Genomic DNA, 19,498 nt, shown 5'->3' with positions numbered 1-19,498 from the left:
ATATTCATGGGCAATATTTTTTGAGAATTCACCTTTTAAATAATTTACTGTATTACCATAAAGGCCTTGCTAGGAGCATTGTGTACTAGCAGAACTCTCTTCTGTTACTGTATTACCATAAGGGCCTTTTAATAAGTGAAACCATCTCTTCTGTTTCACAATCTGTTATATTATAATCATGCTTTACATACTGTTATTGCTGTTGGGGATAGATGCAGCTGGTACTTATTATCTCAACAGATTTATTGTATAATATGAAACCCCATGTACTTGTATCAGTTGACTATAGCCTATTTTAGGTATAGAAAAAAATATAGTCTATTTTAGTGGGAAGATTAAAAAAATGTTTTGAGTAAATGAGGTGAGCTTTTTAGGTTTCATTTTTTTCCTTCCTTATTGGTATTTCTAGGATTTATTCGGAAATTGTATTTTTTTTTCTTTCTCTCTGGAATAACATCAGCCAAATTTCAACTGTCTTCAGTACAAGCCTCTGTGTGCACAGCTTGCGATGTATACTTGGAAGCTGAGAATGTTTGCAGCTGCAAAACTGTCACGTGTAGGTTTAAAAAATGCTTAGTTATGTTTCAAAGTAATATTTATTAGCAGATTCATTCACGAGCCTGACAAAAAGCTTCTGCCTTCAAACAAAGTACTTCTTACAGTCATCATCTTAATGCTGGGGAGTCTAATAATAAGTTTTCAATCCTAAAATGTGATGGTATAAATGAATAGAAATTGGGCTATTTTAAGATAAAATTACTTCTCAGATGACAAGTTTCACACATCCAAAATAGGATGTAAATCGGTGGATCCTTTCACCAGAATTATTAGACATTTTAAAGAAAAATATTTGAGTTTGAATTCCTTTTTATTAGCAAAATTAGCTTTTTCCTCTTTTCCTTTCTGTGTGTCCCTTCCTATTCCTCAATGTGCAGCTTCTCAGAGTTACTTAAATCAATCTAAGCCCCATCTTGGGCAAGCTGTTCTCACTTTGTGTTAGCACAGACATTTGATATGCCAGATACAGAAGCTGATATGACTAGAAGCAACTTCAGGTGAAAGAAGGTGTAGCTGGATCAGTTTCCCAGAGTGAGAGGTAACACAGCTAAAGAAAAAGCAGTATGTGGCCAGGGAGGGTGTGGTGCAGAGCAAAATGATCCCATTTTGGCAACTGCAGTCTTCACTATCCTATAATCCCTTATCTCTCCAGGTTCAGTTATCTCTGCTCGGGGACTGGCTGACTCACTGGTCTATGGAAAGGCACAGCACTTGACTGGTCCTGTCACCTCCTGCAGCTTTCTGCCCTGTCCCCAGGCCCAGGCAGGCAGTGCAGCCAGGTGTGCAGAGGAGCAAAGGGTTCTGTCTGTGTTGCAGACTCTGCTTGCTTCCCAGTCTTGTAAAATGCTGGATGAGACGATGCCATATTCACACTGCAGCCAAGCTGTTTGTTACAATAGGTTTTTCTGGAAATGATGTGACCTGCAAGTGGATCTTCTAAGAAGAATGAGAGAGGGAGAAACTGGTGCTGGATCAAACATGATGCTTACTTTCTCCATTTGGACATTAGTTGCAAATGCAGGTGATGTATGCTAATATTAGTTGAGCTATTTTCCTTGTATTTAATCTGTGCTCTTTCTTGTATTTTACTTAAGCTACCTGCGTGTACATATGCAGAGAGCACAAACATATTTGTACTCTCTGTATCAAGTGAGCCTCAGTGAATTTTTGATTCCATCTATGGTGTTTTTCCTACGCATAAACTGAAGTTATGTTGTTAATGCAAAGGCAAAAGGCTCATCCTGCTTACAGCAGAGAGGAACTCCTGATTACACTTATGTAAGAATCTGAAGGTGCTAAGCAAATGGTTCATAAAAGTGACTCTCAATTCTTCAAAATAAGATAAAATTCCAACATGGATTGTGTAATGAAAACAATTAAGGGAGTTAATAAACTCCTTTAACCCACTCCCCCCAAAAAAAGCCCAAAAACTAAACCCACTACAACCAAAAAAACCCCCACAAACCCCCCAAAAAACCCCCCCAAAACCCCCACCAAACAAAACAATAAAAACCCCAAACACACACGAAACAAAAAGTTCAGTTCTCAGTTTCAGGTAGCTGATTTCAAATTAACTTCAGTTTGCTTTCTCAGAAGTTAAGAGCTAAGGTCTGGTGTCCAAGGAGGTAGAGGAATGCAGTCAATCATAACATTTAATATCACATCAAAACCTCAAGGCTTTGTCAGTAAAATGTTATGAGGAAATGCAAGGATATATACTCTAAGGGAATGGGTGTCTATGAAGAACATGCAGACCCTCTTTAGTGAAAACCCTTGAATGCAAAAGAGGACGCTGCCATTCAAACTCATTTACCACTCTATGACAGATTTTGTAAACTTCTTGGTACTTCAAGAAATTAACTCAGGTGAAATTACATTTATTGCCAAACTGGGCACATTAACCTGTCAGTGCTATTTATCTTACAGAATTGTTTACAGAGAGAGCCCATCTGGGGTCTGCAGCTGTGACACTTGATTTTGACCATAACTTACAAGGTCTGCTCTGGGGCAGAGTTAAGGAGTAATGTGCTGGTACCTGGCAACTGGGTTGACAGGGTCCTTGTGGTGCCTGGCTGAAAGGGAATATTTCTTGGGATAATTTTAAAAGCAATATGCTCCTCCTGAGGTCATACGTTTTTTGTGTCTATTGTGTGTCTATTGTAGAAGGTATTATTGACACCTGTGTCAGCAGGTTGAATACCATTGAAATAGTTTTTGGTGCCTGTCTTGGTGCCCACAGAGAGCTCCAGCAACAATAGCCAGTTGTGCACCTGCAGCTCCCAGACTGAGGATCTGTGTTTTCCTTTGCTGGATCTAAAAAGATTCAACTAAAGGATATTGTTGCACTCATGCAAGAGAGAGGTAGATGATGACTAGACTTAATATAGTGGCTGTTTGAACTAGGAGAGATGAAGAAGCATTTAACTTTTGAGCTGGGTATGGCTACAGTTTAAATTTATTCTCCTTCTCTACCATTTTTGAGCTTTCAGAAGGTAAAGTACAATTGCTTTTTTTGGTCTCTGTGTATGTACATATGGGTATATGAGTTCTGAGTTTGATCTTAATTAACACATCACTTCTAATGCTGCAGGTAATTCCATTCAGCTCTAAGATGTTTGGAATTTCTCTATATATGTATATATATTCTAGGCAGAATGAATCTTTTTAGATTTTTTTACTGCAACACAGATGAACCCAACATATAAGGTAACTTTTAATACCAGTTAATATAATTTTAACAATTCTTCTTGAAAAACTAAGCTTAGTTGTGTCTGTAGAATAAACAGAGCTAGAATTCAGGTCTGAAATGAATTTTATTTGGAAACAGTCCTGGCTCATTGTCTTCTATTGGTTTGGATTATCGCATGGTGCGGGAGAGGAGGAGAGGAAGACTTCAAATTTGAAGCACCCGTTGTAGGAACGTGATGATGATTTGGAGAGCCGGGTTATTTTTGTTTCGGTTTCTCCCGGCGGCCGCTCCTGCCGCGTTGCGCTGCGTGCCGCGGTGAGCGGGCGCCCCGCAGCGGTGAGCGGCGGGAACTGCAGAGCAGCCCCTCCGCAAGGCCGGGCCGCGCGGGCAGCGCGCCTGCAGAGGAGCTGCCATCCAAGGAGAGTTAAGGATAGGTATTGAAGCAGTGCGCTGTTCTCTAGATTTCCACTGCTGCAAGCTAGACGTCACCTCCTTCTGTAAGCCTCCAAACGCACAATCTCTAGGTAAGTTACATTAAAAGACTTACAGCTGCCAACTGCTCCACATAGCATGGAGCATATGGTACACTGGTTAGTACCTTCCATAATTATTTTTTGCACTTCATTAAAGAAAAACAAACAAACCAAAACCTTTGGTTTTGAACTATTTGTTGTTATATTATCTAAACCTTTCATTTTGAAGTATTTGTCATTTATATTATTTGATTGGGCAATATAATATTGCAGGCTCACAGGGTTGCATCCTACACAGAGGTGTTTTCTTTCTATGACTCTGTAGTTTTAGAGCAAAATACTGATATAGCTAAACTCCAAATAGTGATCCAGGGAGATAAGGTGAATAACTGTTAACAATAATTTTTATCAAATAATTGTGCCTGCTCTCCATTCAGACTGTTGATTCAAGTCCCTGTTTTCTTTGATGTAAGGTTAGGGGACTTTTAGATACCTACATTCAGGATCTCTGTCTGGAAGGGCTCTCACTCTCGGAACTAGTTGTGCCTGCATCAGTATTTATTGTAGGTGCCACAGGGAATCCCATCTGGTCTCTGAAAGGCCGTGGAGCTATGAAAGGTGTCTGGCATTGCAGTGAGCATGTGTATACAATACTTGGACATGAGCTAGGGGCAAGTAAACTGAGTCCTAAACTTTTTTCCGCCCAAAATAGCTACTGCAAATACCAGGTGTTCTGTGACATGAACCTGTTTCTTTCTTTTTCTAGTCTTTTCTTAAAGCCTTCATACCAGCCAAGAAACATTTGCTGACTGATTCTTCGTTATGTCTGATATTCTAAACCAAGTTTTGATTTTACAATACCAAAATACTGAATGCTACAGTAGCTAAGTTTTGTTGCTAGGATATTGCCACACTACAAGGTCCATTGTTTCCACAAGCTTTGCCACTTAAATGTGTCCAAAGTGGTCTAGAAACTTCTGATGACCGAGCTGTATAACTGATTTGAACAGCCCAGGCATTGCCGTGTTGGAGGAATGACTGCAAGGATCCTGCGTTTCTGCAGAGTCTGAATTGACTGCATATGTAGACTATCAATATAGGCATATATTACCTTAAATTATGCAAACATAATGTTCTGTTGGAAAATATATTTACAAAGAAAATGGTGTAAGTATCCTTACACTGCCATAAATCAGCATTGAGTGCTGATTAACTTAAATTTCTTAACTTAAATTTCCCTATTGTAAAAGGGTCTCTAGTGTGAAACAGCTAACAGTGTTTGTTACCTGGTATTTATTGTGTGGCAGCACTCAGAAGATCCAACTCGGAATGGACTCCTTTGTAGCTTGAAAGGTTATAAAAATATACACATAAAAAGACAATGCCTGGCTGAAAAGGAATCTAATACTAAGGTCTGGATTTAATCAAAAGTCACTGGTCAGAAGCATGAATCCATCTGAGTAGGAGGGAGTTTGGTGTTCAAGGGCTGAGCTGATGTCAGTGTGCCAGTGCATATTGGTGTGTTCTTTTTAGATCAATCTGCTGACTATTCCCACCTACTGTACTTTGCTTTGCATCCTGGAGCAGTCTTAGAGTGAGTGCAATGGATTCCTTTTGGGTGAAACACTGGCAGAAGTGCTCCAGGAACCATTTAAAGCTCTCCAGACACAGAGGGGTGTTCTGTTCATGAGGAAAAGTCCAAAATGAATGGTTAGACAAACCCTAATCACGTCTGGTGTGGATGTCAGGTCCACAGGACCAAGTAGTTTTCATTAAAAAATTTCCTGCTATTTTTTCACAGTGTCTCCTGGTAGTCTACAGTGTCATGCGGCCACATTCTGTCACGTTTCATTGGTAAGTTGTGACTTCAAAAAAGGTTGTCCTGGCTGATAGAGAATAACAGCAGTGCTTGGCAAGATGTGAACTTACCTGAAACTGGGTAAGTAGCCTGAAACTTGAAGTTAGAGTGAAGAAGCAGGGAGGTATAGTGAGTGGGAGAGGGGACCCCTTTCAAATACTCATTTCTAATTCATCTAAGACTCCCTGTCCCAAATGAAAGCATTGTCATGGATTCAAAGTAGCATATACAAGTGGACAGAACTTCTCCCTCAGGAACCCATGTCAGATAAAAAAACCCTTAAAAATAATTAAAATAGAGACTACAAGAAAAAGAAAGATGTCTTTATTCTAAGGTAGAGCAATTTATTTTCAAGTATATGCCTTCAGTTAATCACCTTCTGCTCTTTCCACAAACAAATTAGACATTGATTTTTTGGGGAAATATCTTGTGTATATGTTCCTCATTAAATTACTAATATTTCAATCCTAAATGTTTTTTAATGGATTCAAGCAAATTGATTTGCACATGAATCTGTGTGAATCTGTGACACAATAACAATGTATTAATAGTATCTTCTATGTTACTAACAATGATGTCATTAGTGTAATAGGATATTGTAGTTAGGACTGAAGGCATACATCTACTAGGAGTTTAGTTATCATATGAAAATGAACATCTGAGATCTTACACTCCTTTTATTAAAGTTTAATCTTGTATCAAAAATGACTTATATTACAAGAGTCTTTGCTGTCTTGCATTGTAAATTTTCTGCTCATGAGACAATTAATGAAAGGAAGATGACTATTATTTTTTGTTTCTTCTTGGTTAATAGTCTTTAATGACATAAAATAATGTTAAAGGCACTTTTCTCTTCAGTGTGGTAAAGTTTTCTGCACTGTTTCAGTGTAGTGTATCATACTTGTTTCCACAGATGCCTAAAATGGAGGATCACCATGCTGCAACTCTAAAAAAACCCCCAAGAATTAAAGCTTGCAAGAGTGGCTGCTGTTGGATTCTGTTATAATAGTGATTTTTTTTTTGCCATATATTTCCTATTTTCCAGATGCTGCAATCTTTGACAATAGGACAGAGTTTGCTGAAAATTAATGCAGTAAACTGGTGGAAAAGTGAAGGCTTAGACATGAAGTTGCTAGAGCCAATCATCTGCAGTATAACAGGGTGTCCTGGTTCCAGCTAGGGTAGAGTTAATTTCTTCTTAGTAGCTGTTACAGTGCTGTGTTTTGGATTCATAATGAGAATGGTGTTGAAAACACACTGGTGTTCTGTTTTTTTACTATGTCAAGTTTATCCTAAGTCAAGGACATTTTTTCCCTGTCTCATGCTCTGAATGCAAAAAAACAAACAGGGAGGGAGCATATCTGGAACTCAAACTGACCGAAGGAATGCTCCACATCCTATAATGTCACGTCTGGTATATAAACAGGAGTGAGTTACCTGAAAGGCGGGACCAGGGTTTGGGTTCATGAAGGGAGGTCTGGCATTGATCAGCAGCTGCTGAACAATTGCATTGTGCATCAGTTGGTGTTTTTTCCCTCTTTTTATTATAATTGTTATTATTACTTAGCATTATTGTTGTATTTTTCTTTATTTTCAATTACTAATCTGTTCATCTCAACATACAAGTTTTACTTCTATTCTCCTCCTGGTTCCACTGGGATGAGGGGGGAAGAGAGGACAGGTTGAGTGAGTGGTTGTGTGGTCTTTCATCTCCAGCTGGGTTAAAAACCATGACAAAAGCTATTGGGAAATGATATCAGAATAATTAAGGTCATGCTAGCTAGAAGAAACAAGAAAATCACTCTGATCCACATTTAATATTGGTAAATTGCAGAGTAATGTTAATGAAGCATAACTTATGTGCTAACAATTTGGTTGCTGCTTAGAAAGATGTCTGTTGGGACATGGAGGCATATGAAGACCCAGATAAGGAAATCATCCCCAAACACCCCTACCTAACAAAGCTTGTCTTGATTTAGTGTGCAGGGAGTTCTCCCTATTTCATGAAAATAATGATGGGAATGAATCTGCACTGTGCAATGAAGCACTGTGCAATTACCAGGACAGTTGTAGAGAAGCAACTTCCTATAATTACGAAAGCTTTCATCCCCTAGAAATATGCAGTGCATTTACTGACCCTCACAGAAAGAGGTTAAGAATAAAAGGTTATGAGCGTTCTGTTTATCTGAGAAAGGAACAGTTACTGCAGCGACTCTCTGCACCCTGTCTTCTCTACAGGCAGACTGGATGTGGAATGACTAATACCTGCTCTAACTGCTCTCTACCTGACACTGCAAAAATATTTGCCTGATTTCTGGAAGCATTGTTCCCACACTACTTGCATTACTTAGTTTGGCAGAGTGCTGTGAGGATGTTATTGCATTGTTTTTGGTGCCGGGGCTGGTTCAGGGGTGCATGAACTGCTAGTTCTGTGCAGCGTAAACACGTCCCATCTATAACTGCTGGGAAAGAAAGGCCACAAGAAATAACCTTCTAAGTCCTATGACTTTGACATCCAAAATAGTTACATGCTTTGTAGAAATAAGCAATGCTAATTGGAACTTGAGATAGCAGGGAGCAAAGTGGGTCGGACTTGACATTTTTCCTGAAAGGGCACCACCTTGGTCTGGGCAGTATTGACAGAGATGCTTAGAGCCAGTTCCATTACTGAACCACAGAGTGCTGCTGCCAAGGTCTCGGGGAGCTGTCCTTGCTGTGACAGCCAAGCCTGCTGCACCTTTTTGTTTGAAGTGATATGTAAAAAGCACTCATCTCTCTTGGATAATTCAAGAACTCACTTGTAAGGCTTGTGGAATGAAGGATCGCATTCTGCAGCCTCAAACAATGCTATAGCTATGATGTAGTTTCAGATCCGTGATGTCTGTCAGCACTGCTACCTTGTAGCTTTCCAGATGTATTTAGCCTTGCAATTTATTGTTCTTCTAATGCTGTCTTGGAATAGTTGCATGCATCCATCCATTTGTATATTCTTCTGTATATGGACATGCAATTATCTCAACTTTATTAATATACTTCACTCTAACTTTCTGGGGCATATTTTTAAAGGAATGTATGTTCCTTTTAAAGGAATGTTCTCACTGAAATGTGAGAGAGCATGATAAAGATAAACCCCCAAATGTTGCCTGCAATAGATCTGTGTCTGGTATGAAATAACTTTCTCTACAGTTGGAAGAGATGACTTTCTGTATGTACAGTTTTGGAGCAGAGCCACAGCTGTAATTTGAAGGTATTTTATTTTTAGCTGAGTGTCACACTTTCTACAAATGTATTGGAGAAAGGTCAATAGAGCCACTGTGCAATTTCAAAGAGAGGTTCTTTTTAAAATGCATTTTGGAGGAGACACTGAAATAAATATTTGCAATGCAGCTTGGTAATTCTAAGCACCACTGTGTTGCTCAACTGCTCAACAAAATGTTCAGTTGTGTAAGGGTTCTGTAACAGAGAACTTGCTTGTGTGCTTTTGAAGGTGATTAATAGAGCAAACAATAGCTAGTGTCAGTGTACAGTACTGCACACTAAATCAATGAGGGATGCCTTTGACTTCAGGTTTTCTCAGGTTCACTAAAGAATTTGTTGACCTCAGTCTCAGCAGTCAGCTATGAGAGGAGATGTTAGCCTCCTGGTGAATATATTCTCTTTTTTTTTTTATTCTAGGACCTGTGACTTGCTGATAGAGGATGTAATTGATTAAAATAACTGCCTTTTTTTTTTTTTTTTTTTTTTTTTTTTTTTTTTTTTGTCTTGTCATGCATTGTATGGGTAAATGACTGAGCTGGTGTCCTCACTGAAAAACTTTAAACAACTTCAGTCTGGTTTATGAGGAAATACAGTTGGTTCCACATAGTACATCCTGCTTCTTTATATAATATTTTGTTATACTGGAAAAGCACACTATTACTGATGAAAATAGTTGTTTGGTACTGAAAACTTGTAGAACTTTTTAACAACATAAAGTTAAACTCAAGTTACATTGGTACTGATTGTCACAAATTTGGTACTGATGTCCCTAAAAGTCCTCACTTCTTAATAAGTGGTAGTGTGAAATGTGGGAAAAAACCTAAACCTTGCAAGATGCAAGAGATGCAATTTGGAAATCAATGTTCCATACTTTTTGGCTAGGAAATGCATGAAGAAAATATTCCTAATCCTACCTCAAATACATTTTAAAAATATCCTTGAATGTGTCTCTGTCTTGCTTGTGTGCTCATATACAAAAATGGCCACAAAGGATGGTTAAAAGACTTTAATAATGATTTCATCTTGACATAATATTTGAAATTATTCTCTTCTTTACCTGCTGAGTTTCTCCTAGGAATGAGGACCTACTCATTCCTTCAGCCCTCTTTCTCAACAAGTGTGTGGTTTTACACCACCCCAGCTATGTCTGTCGGAGACGCTCAGGATGCAAAGACTGAAACTCCTTCCATCCTGCAGATGGGAGAGATGGGAGCGAGACGGGCGCGGCTCCACAGGCACATCCTGACACCGGCTTGCCATAGGGAGGAACTGGCTGGTGCTGGGAGAGGCGGCGACGCCCTGACGGATGCAGGGTCTGACACTCCGGGCCGCACAAAGAAGAAACCAAGAAAGTACTCAGAGGAACTTTGAATTACTGAGATTTTTCAGGAGAGTTATATTTTTCAGAGGAGAGATTTTTCAGGAGAGTTCAGGCTGCCCACAAATCACCTTACAGCGGGGCCTTGTTCACTGGGCTTGTGGTGAGAAAGGGAGGCTGATGCCCAGGGCATGGGCATGTAGGAACAAATCCACCCGGGGTCACATCAGTCCCCGAGGAGGGCGGAGGGGAGCGAGGAGCTGGGTGCGGCCAAGTGCTGCGCAAACACCCGAGGGACAAGGGCGCTGCCACGGCCCGCCAGGACCTGATCTCTGCGGGGCGGGGGAGGCGCAGGGCACGGTCGGTGTGCTCGGAGGGCTGAGCTAACCCTGCTCGGACCTAACCCTGCTCAGAGAGCTGAGCTAACCCTGCTCGGACCTAACCCTGCTCAGAGAGCTGAGCTAACCCTGCTCGGACCTAACCCTGCTCGGAGGGCTGAGCTAACCCTGCTCGGAGGGCCGAGCTAACCCTGCTCAGACCTAACCCTGCTCGGAGGGCCGAGCTAACCCTGCTCGGACCTAACCCTGCTCGGAGGGCCGAGCTAACCCCGCTTGGACCTAACCCTGCTCGGAGGGCCGAGCTAACCCTGCTCGTATCTAACCCTGCTCGGAGGGCTGACCTAACCCGCTGTGGGCGGCTGTGCCCGGCTGCAGGCTGCGCGGGGCCGCCGCTAGGTGGCGATGTGCCCCCAGGAACGGCGCCTCAGCGCATCCTCGCCCGCCGCGCTCCGGGGCCCCGGCGTGACGGCCCCGCCGGCCGTGCGGTGCTGCCGGGCGGCTTCTGCGTCAAAGCAGGCGCGCAGATAGATAAAAATGCTTACTGTCAGATATTTATGATTTTTAAACTGCTCACACTAATGACAAGAGGTTTAGAATAGATTATTAGGAGGAAGTTCTCTGCTGTGAGGGTGGTGAGGCACTGAAACAGGTTGCCCGGATAAGCTGTACATGATCCCACCCCTGGAGGTGTTCAGGGCCGGTTTGGAAGGGGCTCTGAGCAGCCTGGTTTAATAAAGGATGTCCCTGCCTGTGGCAGGGGGATTGGAAGTAGATGATCTGTCTCTAAGGTCCCTTCCAACCCAAACCTATAGTAACAATGCAGTCAAACCCTAGATGCGGGGAAGAAATAATGATGTCTGGCTCCAGATCAGAAGGTTGAAGGATAACTTTATTAAAACTATACTATATTGCATTAATATACTATTTAAAGAGATACTATACTATCCTACATACTTCTTACTTACTTATCTAACAAACTTGTGACTCTCTGCTGAGAGTCCGAGACACAGCTGGATCTGATTGAACTTAAACAACCTTCATGAGAATCTAATTAAGCAATTACTTTAGGTAAACAATCTCTATACTACATTATAGATGGGGAGAACAAGTGAGCAGAGATAAAGATTGTTTTCTCTTCTTCTCTCTGTGCTTCCCTAAGAAATCCTGAGAGACAGAATTGTGTCTCTCTGTTCAGAGAATGTGAATGTCACACAAACCTTCCTATGAGTCTGTGAAACCCTGTTTTATTATATACCTAATTGATGTGGTGAGGGGAACAGAGCCCAAATCCCTGCTCTGCCTTAAGTTAGCACACAGGCTGTATTATGGGTGTGGGTGCCTCTGGAGCCAGGGTGCTGCCAAGCCACCCCAGGCAGCCCCAGCCCCTCTGTGCCACACATCAGGATGGTTGGGAGCCACCAGGAAGGGGCTTATGGACTATCTCTAATATAAAACTTAAAGCAACTACTGGCAGGGATAGGCTACGGCTTTAGAGGCTGGTGAATATTCCTGGGTTTTTTTTTTGTGGAGTCCCTTTCTTTCTTTTTCTTTTTCAAAATGTTGCCAGATGTAAACCAAAGATCTCTCCATATCTGCCTGCAATCTTTGCATGTTAACAAGTGTTACCTTCCAAATGCCTTTCAGTCTGGCTCTCCTCCTCTTTGTAAGAAACCATTTTGTTAACTTGGCTGAACTTGAATTACCCTGTGCTAATTGATGTGCTGGAGGTAGCTTTTTTTTAAGAAAGAGACAGAGTTCTGGGTTGAGAAAGCTTTGCTCTGTATAAACAAGCGGTATTTGTTATAGATGGTAACGTGTGTTCCAACTTTTTATTCTGAGTAAGATATGTGAAGGAAAAATCCAGTATTTTTTTTTTTTTATGCTGGTAATTGGGGGTGGAAAGGAAAAATCTTTTCATCTATCTGATCCTGATTGTTATTTACTCAGAAATGACAATTATTTTAAAGTGAATTAATTAGGAGCTAGTCACAGAACTCTAGTTTAGTGCAGCCGGCTGGGAATGACGGATTGAAAAGCAGTAATTATTACAGGTTTGAGAGGAGAGCTGAAATGATCCATATGGTTAGTCTGATTAAATTGATCCAAAAGTCATCAGAAGTAGTGCTAATTCGCTGCTTCTACTGAGTTCAGCAGTGCATTACTACCAGTGGTATCAGGGGACTGGTGCTAGTGAATCAGCTTGAGGTGACAGGCATATCATAGCCATCCTGCTGTAAGCCAACTCGATAGACTTTTGAAGCACAGAGACCCTGATGGTGAAAAGCTGGGAGGTTAAAACACAGGCACTGAATGAAATGGACTCCCTCTGCCAATCTGTGGCTAAGTGGTTATCGGCTCATGCACCATAAAGGGAGAAAACAAACTAAAAAAATAATCTGAGAAGAAGAATGAGGACAAGAAGAGACCCATTCAAAGTTGAAGCTCTCTGGAAAATAATCAGGACACAGTTTAAGCAGTGTTTTGTTTTCTATCATGTCTGCAAGCATTATATTACAACAAACATCAAGATTTCTCAGTATTAGTCTTATATGTGACTAGTTTTGGAGCACTTCATGTACTCTGACAGTGCTACCTGTGCAAGGTAGCACTGTTAATGGAACCTGCTTCTCTATGATAAAAAGAAACATGTGACAGAAATATTTAAAAGAAGTAAGGAAAAAAGCAAAAATATGTCTTTATTTGAAAATGAACTCGTGACTGCTAAATCTGGTAATGCTGAGGTTAAAAAGAATTTTTTTTTTTTCAGAAAAATTGGGCCACTTAAGGGAAGAGCTGTAGTAGTGTTAGGGAATGCACCAGTCAGGAATCTATGAGGCTGCAGTGAAATAGTGGTGTAGCATGTAAAGTCTATGAGTTTATACATAATAATTTTGTGGAAAAGGACATAAAAAGACTTAATTACCTACTAAAGGAGTATGTAGGTTCAACCTGTGATCCCTTCTTAACTCTGCTAAGTTACAGGATGGAGACAGTGAAGTGTGATTTATCATCTGTGACATTTGTTCAAATAGAAATTGAAAACAATAAATGGCTCTATAATAAAATAACAAACCAAACAACAAATGTCTGGGTGAGCAGGGAATTGCAGATTGAGGCAACAAAGGCAAATAAAACTAAACCTTGGTATTTCTTGGGCTCCTGGTCACTAGCCTTAATCCATAAAAATGAGGTTAGAAGTACCTGCAATGGAAAAGAAGGGCTATGAACAGCAGGAGTGTCTTGAGATGTGGCCATGGCATTGAGTGAGGCTGTCATTCCAGACAGTCCCATGTTCAAAAGGAGCAGTTTCTGCTGGTTTCTGAAGGAAAAAAAGACAGGGGATATGAATTAGCTGGCCTGACCAAGGAATAAGGCAACAGACATAGCAGTGTTAATTTGTGGAATGAATTACCTTGGTATCACCGGATAACTGTGATGCCCTTATGACAGGCAGATCACAAGAATGAAATTATCCACAAAGACACCTTAACTCCTTTTAAGCTAACATACATATGTGTATATTTCTGGCATTCAGATAAATACTTGGCATATCCTGGTAGTTATTTCTTGTTACATTCGCATGGGGAGGTAAGACAAAGCCAGCTGTCCCCCTAGGAGTTTCTGGAACAAGCTGCTGATTGTTGTGTGCCTACTTGTGTTAAACAGAGCTGTGTTAGAAGTCTGACACCAAATGGAGCACATCTCTCCTTGAATTAGATTTCTAAATTCTGCAGTGTGCACAGGACAGACACATATATGACTGATATAGGTATCATAGCAGTCTGTCCTTCATCAGGACGACTGAATTCCAAAATAGTAATGCCTTTTTATAAAAGTTTAATGTGAATTAGATTAGACTGTCCAGTAAATGACAATATACTTATATTTCAAGCAATTATATTGGATAGCCTTGATTCAAATATACTATCTCATTCTTCTCCTCTATACTCATTGCTTTAAAGCTTAGAAAGTCAGCAATTGCTCTATGCTGTTAATCCCATCCATTTGTTTCTCTATATGCTTTACACTATAAATATTAAAAAAGTGCAATTACCTAAAAAGTCAAAGTGAACAGATCTTGGTTGACAGGCTGTAATGGCTTAAATTACCTTCTTGTCCATAGTACTATCTCTGAAATGAAAGCAGTTTTAAAAGCATGATTTTGCCTAACTACTGTACAAATATTTTAGAAAATAGGGTCTTTACCCCAAAAAATATCTGTTAAATATATACTGAGCTGGCAAAGACACCAAATCAAATGGAAGAGATAGGGAAGGCTGTTGAGGAAGGATTAAGTTATTCATCTCTGAATGGCGTTTCCATTACTGTGAAACTACTTGGAATAAAATGGGCAAATAGCTTTGTCTGAAGAAAAAATAGCTGCAGTGTGGTGGTAGCATTTGCTGAGGTTATTATGGGATGACTTTGATTCAAAAGAAGGGTGAAGAAGAGTTGGAAAGGAATTTTAATCAGTGCTAGCAGCAATAAAGACAGGACAGAATGTAAGTGATTCATGTAGAGGAGCATACCCTGGGCAACAGGCTGAGTTAATTTCCTTGAGCGTTGCTTTTCTCTTCCTCTTTTCAGCCAGGCTGTGCATAGAGCAGTTAATGTTTGCCTGGTGCCATGTACAGCCTTTCCAAACCTCCTTCTGTACTGGTCTGTGGGGCTGGCAGTGCACTGTGCTTCCCGAACTGATCATGGGCAAAAGAGGAAAAGAGTAAAGAGTTCAGAGAAGAGCAAAGGAGGGCTGTCCGAGGCCAGGCTTTGGATCAGATTGCATTATCACTGGTGACCCAAGCACAGAGCCTAGATTTGCATGGCATGGCTTGAAGATCATGGTGAGTGTTATGGGTAGTGGGAGAACTGAACACCAGTGAAGGGAATGCAACTGGAGTTATATCAGGGGTAATACAGTGGTTGGTGCTACCTTCATTTCTTTTCCTTGAAGCACTGTAAAAGAAACTAGCTTGGGTTCAATTACCACAATAACTTCTACATAGAAATGGACCAGGCTGTGGTTCTGGAAAAACCTGGAAGCTTCTCAGCCCAAAAAAGGTGTATCCTTCTATATTCTGCTGCTGCAAGGAAGACCAATGTCCTGTGGAGAACAAGGGAGGGATTACTTTAAATACCAGATTGCTTCTCAGAAACCCCACTGTTGATCTCATTGCTTTTATCTCTGTTCAGGAAAACTGACTTGTTTTTCGTTTACTTGTTTTTTCCTTTTTCCTTTTTCTTTTCCTTTTCCTTCCCAATTCTACAATTTAGTGGCAGCTTGTGGTAAGCACTTATTGCTGCCTTAGGACTTGGGCCCAGAATGCTCTGGTGGCTTACCATTATGCCTGCTATTATAAGTTGTGGAACTTTTAGCATTTTTTACCTTTCTTTTTTTAAAAAAAACTGCTACCTTTCCATGATAATTTGCTTTATCATCTGTACAGCCCCTTTTACTAAGTTCAAAATAGTTTCCTAACATCTTGTGATTTGGTACATCTGTAGTAAACAGAAACATAATTTAAAGCAGCATGCAATAAAGTGGGAAAATTAATGCAGTAATGTATATCCTCATTGGTAGAGTCTATGTGCTACCATGAACCACTGCTGTTAAACAGTATATTTCATCTATAAATATAAACATACAGTTGTTCAAGTTGTCCAAAACTAGCCAAGCAGGAATACAAATGGACTTTCATTCCCCAGTGGCTCTGCTATACTGATAGTCCCTTGAAATTTGTTTCCAAAATAATTCAGTATAATTTCTTGCATATTCTGATTCAAAGTACTCTTTTTGTGCAGCAAGTATTCTGCCAACTGTAATACTATCTTTACCAATGCTTATCTAAATTGTAATCCAAACACTGTAGCAGGACAGACTTACACTGCAGACATATGTGTGTGGGTTCCAGTATTGTCTTTAGCATTCACTTCAAGTATCATTAAGGTACTTCAACCAAGGAACCATGTATTGAATCACATTTTAACCCTATAGAGAATAAATGTATAATATATATGATGGACAGAAACACTATATGAATACTCATACTGTTGGGAAGCAACAGAGCACCTCTTTATTTACTTATAACAGACACAACTTTATGAGAGGTCTTCAATACAGGCATCTCAGTGTAGTGTGAGGAGGGTTAAAGATATAATTGTAGTTTATATAGCCTCATTCACCTTCTGATGGGACAGATAACAGTTGTGTGTTTTATATTTGTGGACTTGGTTTATGAGACCTAGTAGGTATAATTATTTTATTAAAATATTACATTCTAAAATGTATTTTAATTTTAAATATATTTATATTAATTTTTATTATTTATTAAATTTTAATGATTGTAAGTTAAATTATTTCAAAGATGCCAACTTCATCATCTGCAGAAGCAGCAAACTTTTGTCATCACAGTGCTAAAAGGCAAGTTTTCAAGAATTTAAGCATCTGTCTGCACTGCAGGCAAAACTGTGACTAGAAGCAGACAATGTCAAGCTCACTCTCAGTTTCTCCAGGGCCATATTGTCTTCTTTCTTTTAATGGACCTTCTGTTCCCCATCTTTGTTGCTCTCCAGTGGTCCTTCCACAGTGTGCACATGCTTGATCAAGTAAGATGCTAGTGTATAGTTTCCTAGCATCACAGCACTATGGCTTTCATTTCTCTTGCTGATAAAAAAATTAAGCACTCCAAATTTCCACTTAAATGTATTTATGTTGTGTTCCATCTTGTTGCTCTGCAAGTCCACCTTAACTAGCTGTTACTAGAGATGGGTTCACATTAAAACTTGAAAATCTCTCCTTTTTCTTCCTATTCTTTTCTGCTTTGGAGGTTCTTTATACATTGAACTGATACATCTATAAAAAGTTTGCTCTCATTTTCAAGCAAATCCAGAACTCCAGTATTTTCATTTTCAGTATACATTACATATGCATATATGCTGTAATGCTTTTTCAGCTCCTATGTTCCTGCTGATCTGTATCAGTTTGGTCTGACTTTTTTCCTGTTTTGTGACACCATAACAGAATATTAGATTATAATGGTGTAATGTTATACATAATAACATGAAAACAGGTAAAACCTAGAGCTTTGCATAACCAATATGCTTATATCTTTAAACCCAAACTTGGTTTCTTTTCAGAAGGCTGCTTCAATGATTAAAACATTTTGAGCCCTTTCATAAAAAAAATTTCAAATAACTTTTTTAAAAGCAGACTTTTCAAAAAAGTCACACTTTTATGAATCAGACATTGTGCACTCTAGAGCAGTATATGAATAAATTAGATTCTTGCTAGAAATTATTTAGTAAGCTGGACTAGCAAGCACTGAATCAGCATTTAAAAATCTGAAGTCAGTATCAGGTTCCCTATGTCAGGCCTTGAGTTTGCTCTCTTGTTCAATCTTTTATCTATTCCAGGTTAAAATCTCCAGAACCTCTAAAGCTCAAACATGCAGAATAATTTTAGTGAGATGGAGGGTCTCAGGACTGGAACTAGAGCAGAGCCTGAATGAATCCTGCATTTGCTTTTTTGCCTTTCTCACAGGTTTTCCTCTGGTAATAAATCAGTCTTTGAACTATGGAAAAAGCAAAGGCATAAAAAACCATATATATGTGAAAAAGAAGACAATGACAATTTTACAGTTATGGGTTTGTTTGAAAGGTTTAGATACCCAGAAGATTCCCTACTACCTACCGTGTATTCAAAATAACTATTCTTAATCTTTGGAAGTTTTTTTCCAGTTAGATTTATGTTGTCTGGAGTCCTCTTGCAGACCCTACAAATATTGTCATTGTATTTTCTTTCCAGTGTAGGTTTTACCCATTTACAGCCATTCTGGGACAGCTTTATAGGCTCCCAGAGGTTCATTCTTGGATTTCTTTTTATTTTTGCTTTGCTGTCACTAACCATTTATACTACTTGCCTTTGACTTCTTTTTCAAAGAGTGGAATCTGTTGCTTATCTTCATATGGTCAGAAAAAACCTGACAGATCGCTGTAAAGAGTATGCGATGTAACACTCCCTTAAATACATATGTATATTTATGTATGTATCATATACATAATTAAATGCATGGCTAGCTTTTAAAACTAGGCAATCTTAGCCCAAGTGATATGTATTTATGATAAGCAAACCTGACAAAAAAAGCTAGAGAGAAGGTATGGGGGAAAAGACATACCCGAAGCAAAAACTGAATTTATTTAACATTATTGGCTAAGAGAAGAAATATTATATTTGCCTCTGTGTAACATGAGCCTTTTGAAAAGAAATAAGGATTTCAAAAACTGCAGGGAATGGCAGGAATTCCAAGTGGCAGGCAAGAGTAAAGCAGAGCACAGATGGACGTTAGGTGAAAGCAGGCTTCTCTACGTTTGTTGTCATTCAGAAGGACCTCAACAGGTTGGAGACTTGGGCAGAGAAGAACCAACTGAAATTCAACAAAGGCAAGTGTAGGGTCCTGCCCCTGGGGAGGAATAACTTGTCCCTGCACTAGGACAGGCTGGGGTGACCTGCTGAAAGCAGCTCTGCAGAGAAGAGCCTGGGGGTCCTGGTGGACACCAAGCTGTCCACGAGCCAGCAGTGTCCTTGTGGCCAAGAGGCCAACAGCATCCTGGAGTGCATTAGGAAGAACATTCCAGGTGGTCAAGGGAGGTGTTCCTGCCCCTCTGCTCAGCTCTGGTGAGGCCACATCCAGAGTGCTGTGTCCAGTTCTGGGCTCCTCAGGACAAGAGAGATGCGGAGCAGGTCCAGCAAAGGATGACAATGGTGATGAAGGGACTGGAGCATCTCTCTGATGAGAAAGGCTGAGGCAGCTGGGCCTGTTCAGCCATGAAATGAGAGGGGACCTCCTCAGAGGTCAGAGGATGGACCAGGCTCTTCTCAGTGGTGCTGAGCAATAGGACAGGAGGCAACACGCAGAAAATGATGCCCAGGAGATTCCACCTGAATACGAAGAAGAACTTTTTTACTGTGCACTGAGCACTGAACAGGTTGCCCAGAGAGTGTGTGGAGTC

This window comes from Taeniopygia guttata, chromosome 4 (assembly GCF_048771995.1).
Source record: "Taeniopygia guttata chromosome 4, bTaeGut7.mat, whole genome shotgun sequence".
NCBI classification, from domain to species: domain Eukaryota; kingdom Metazoa; phylum Chordata; class Aves; order Passeriformes; family Estrildidae; genus Taeniopygia; species Taeniopygia guttata.
Note: the sequence above shows the minus strand (reverse complement) of the source record.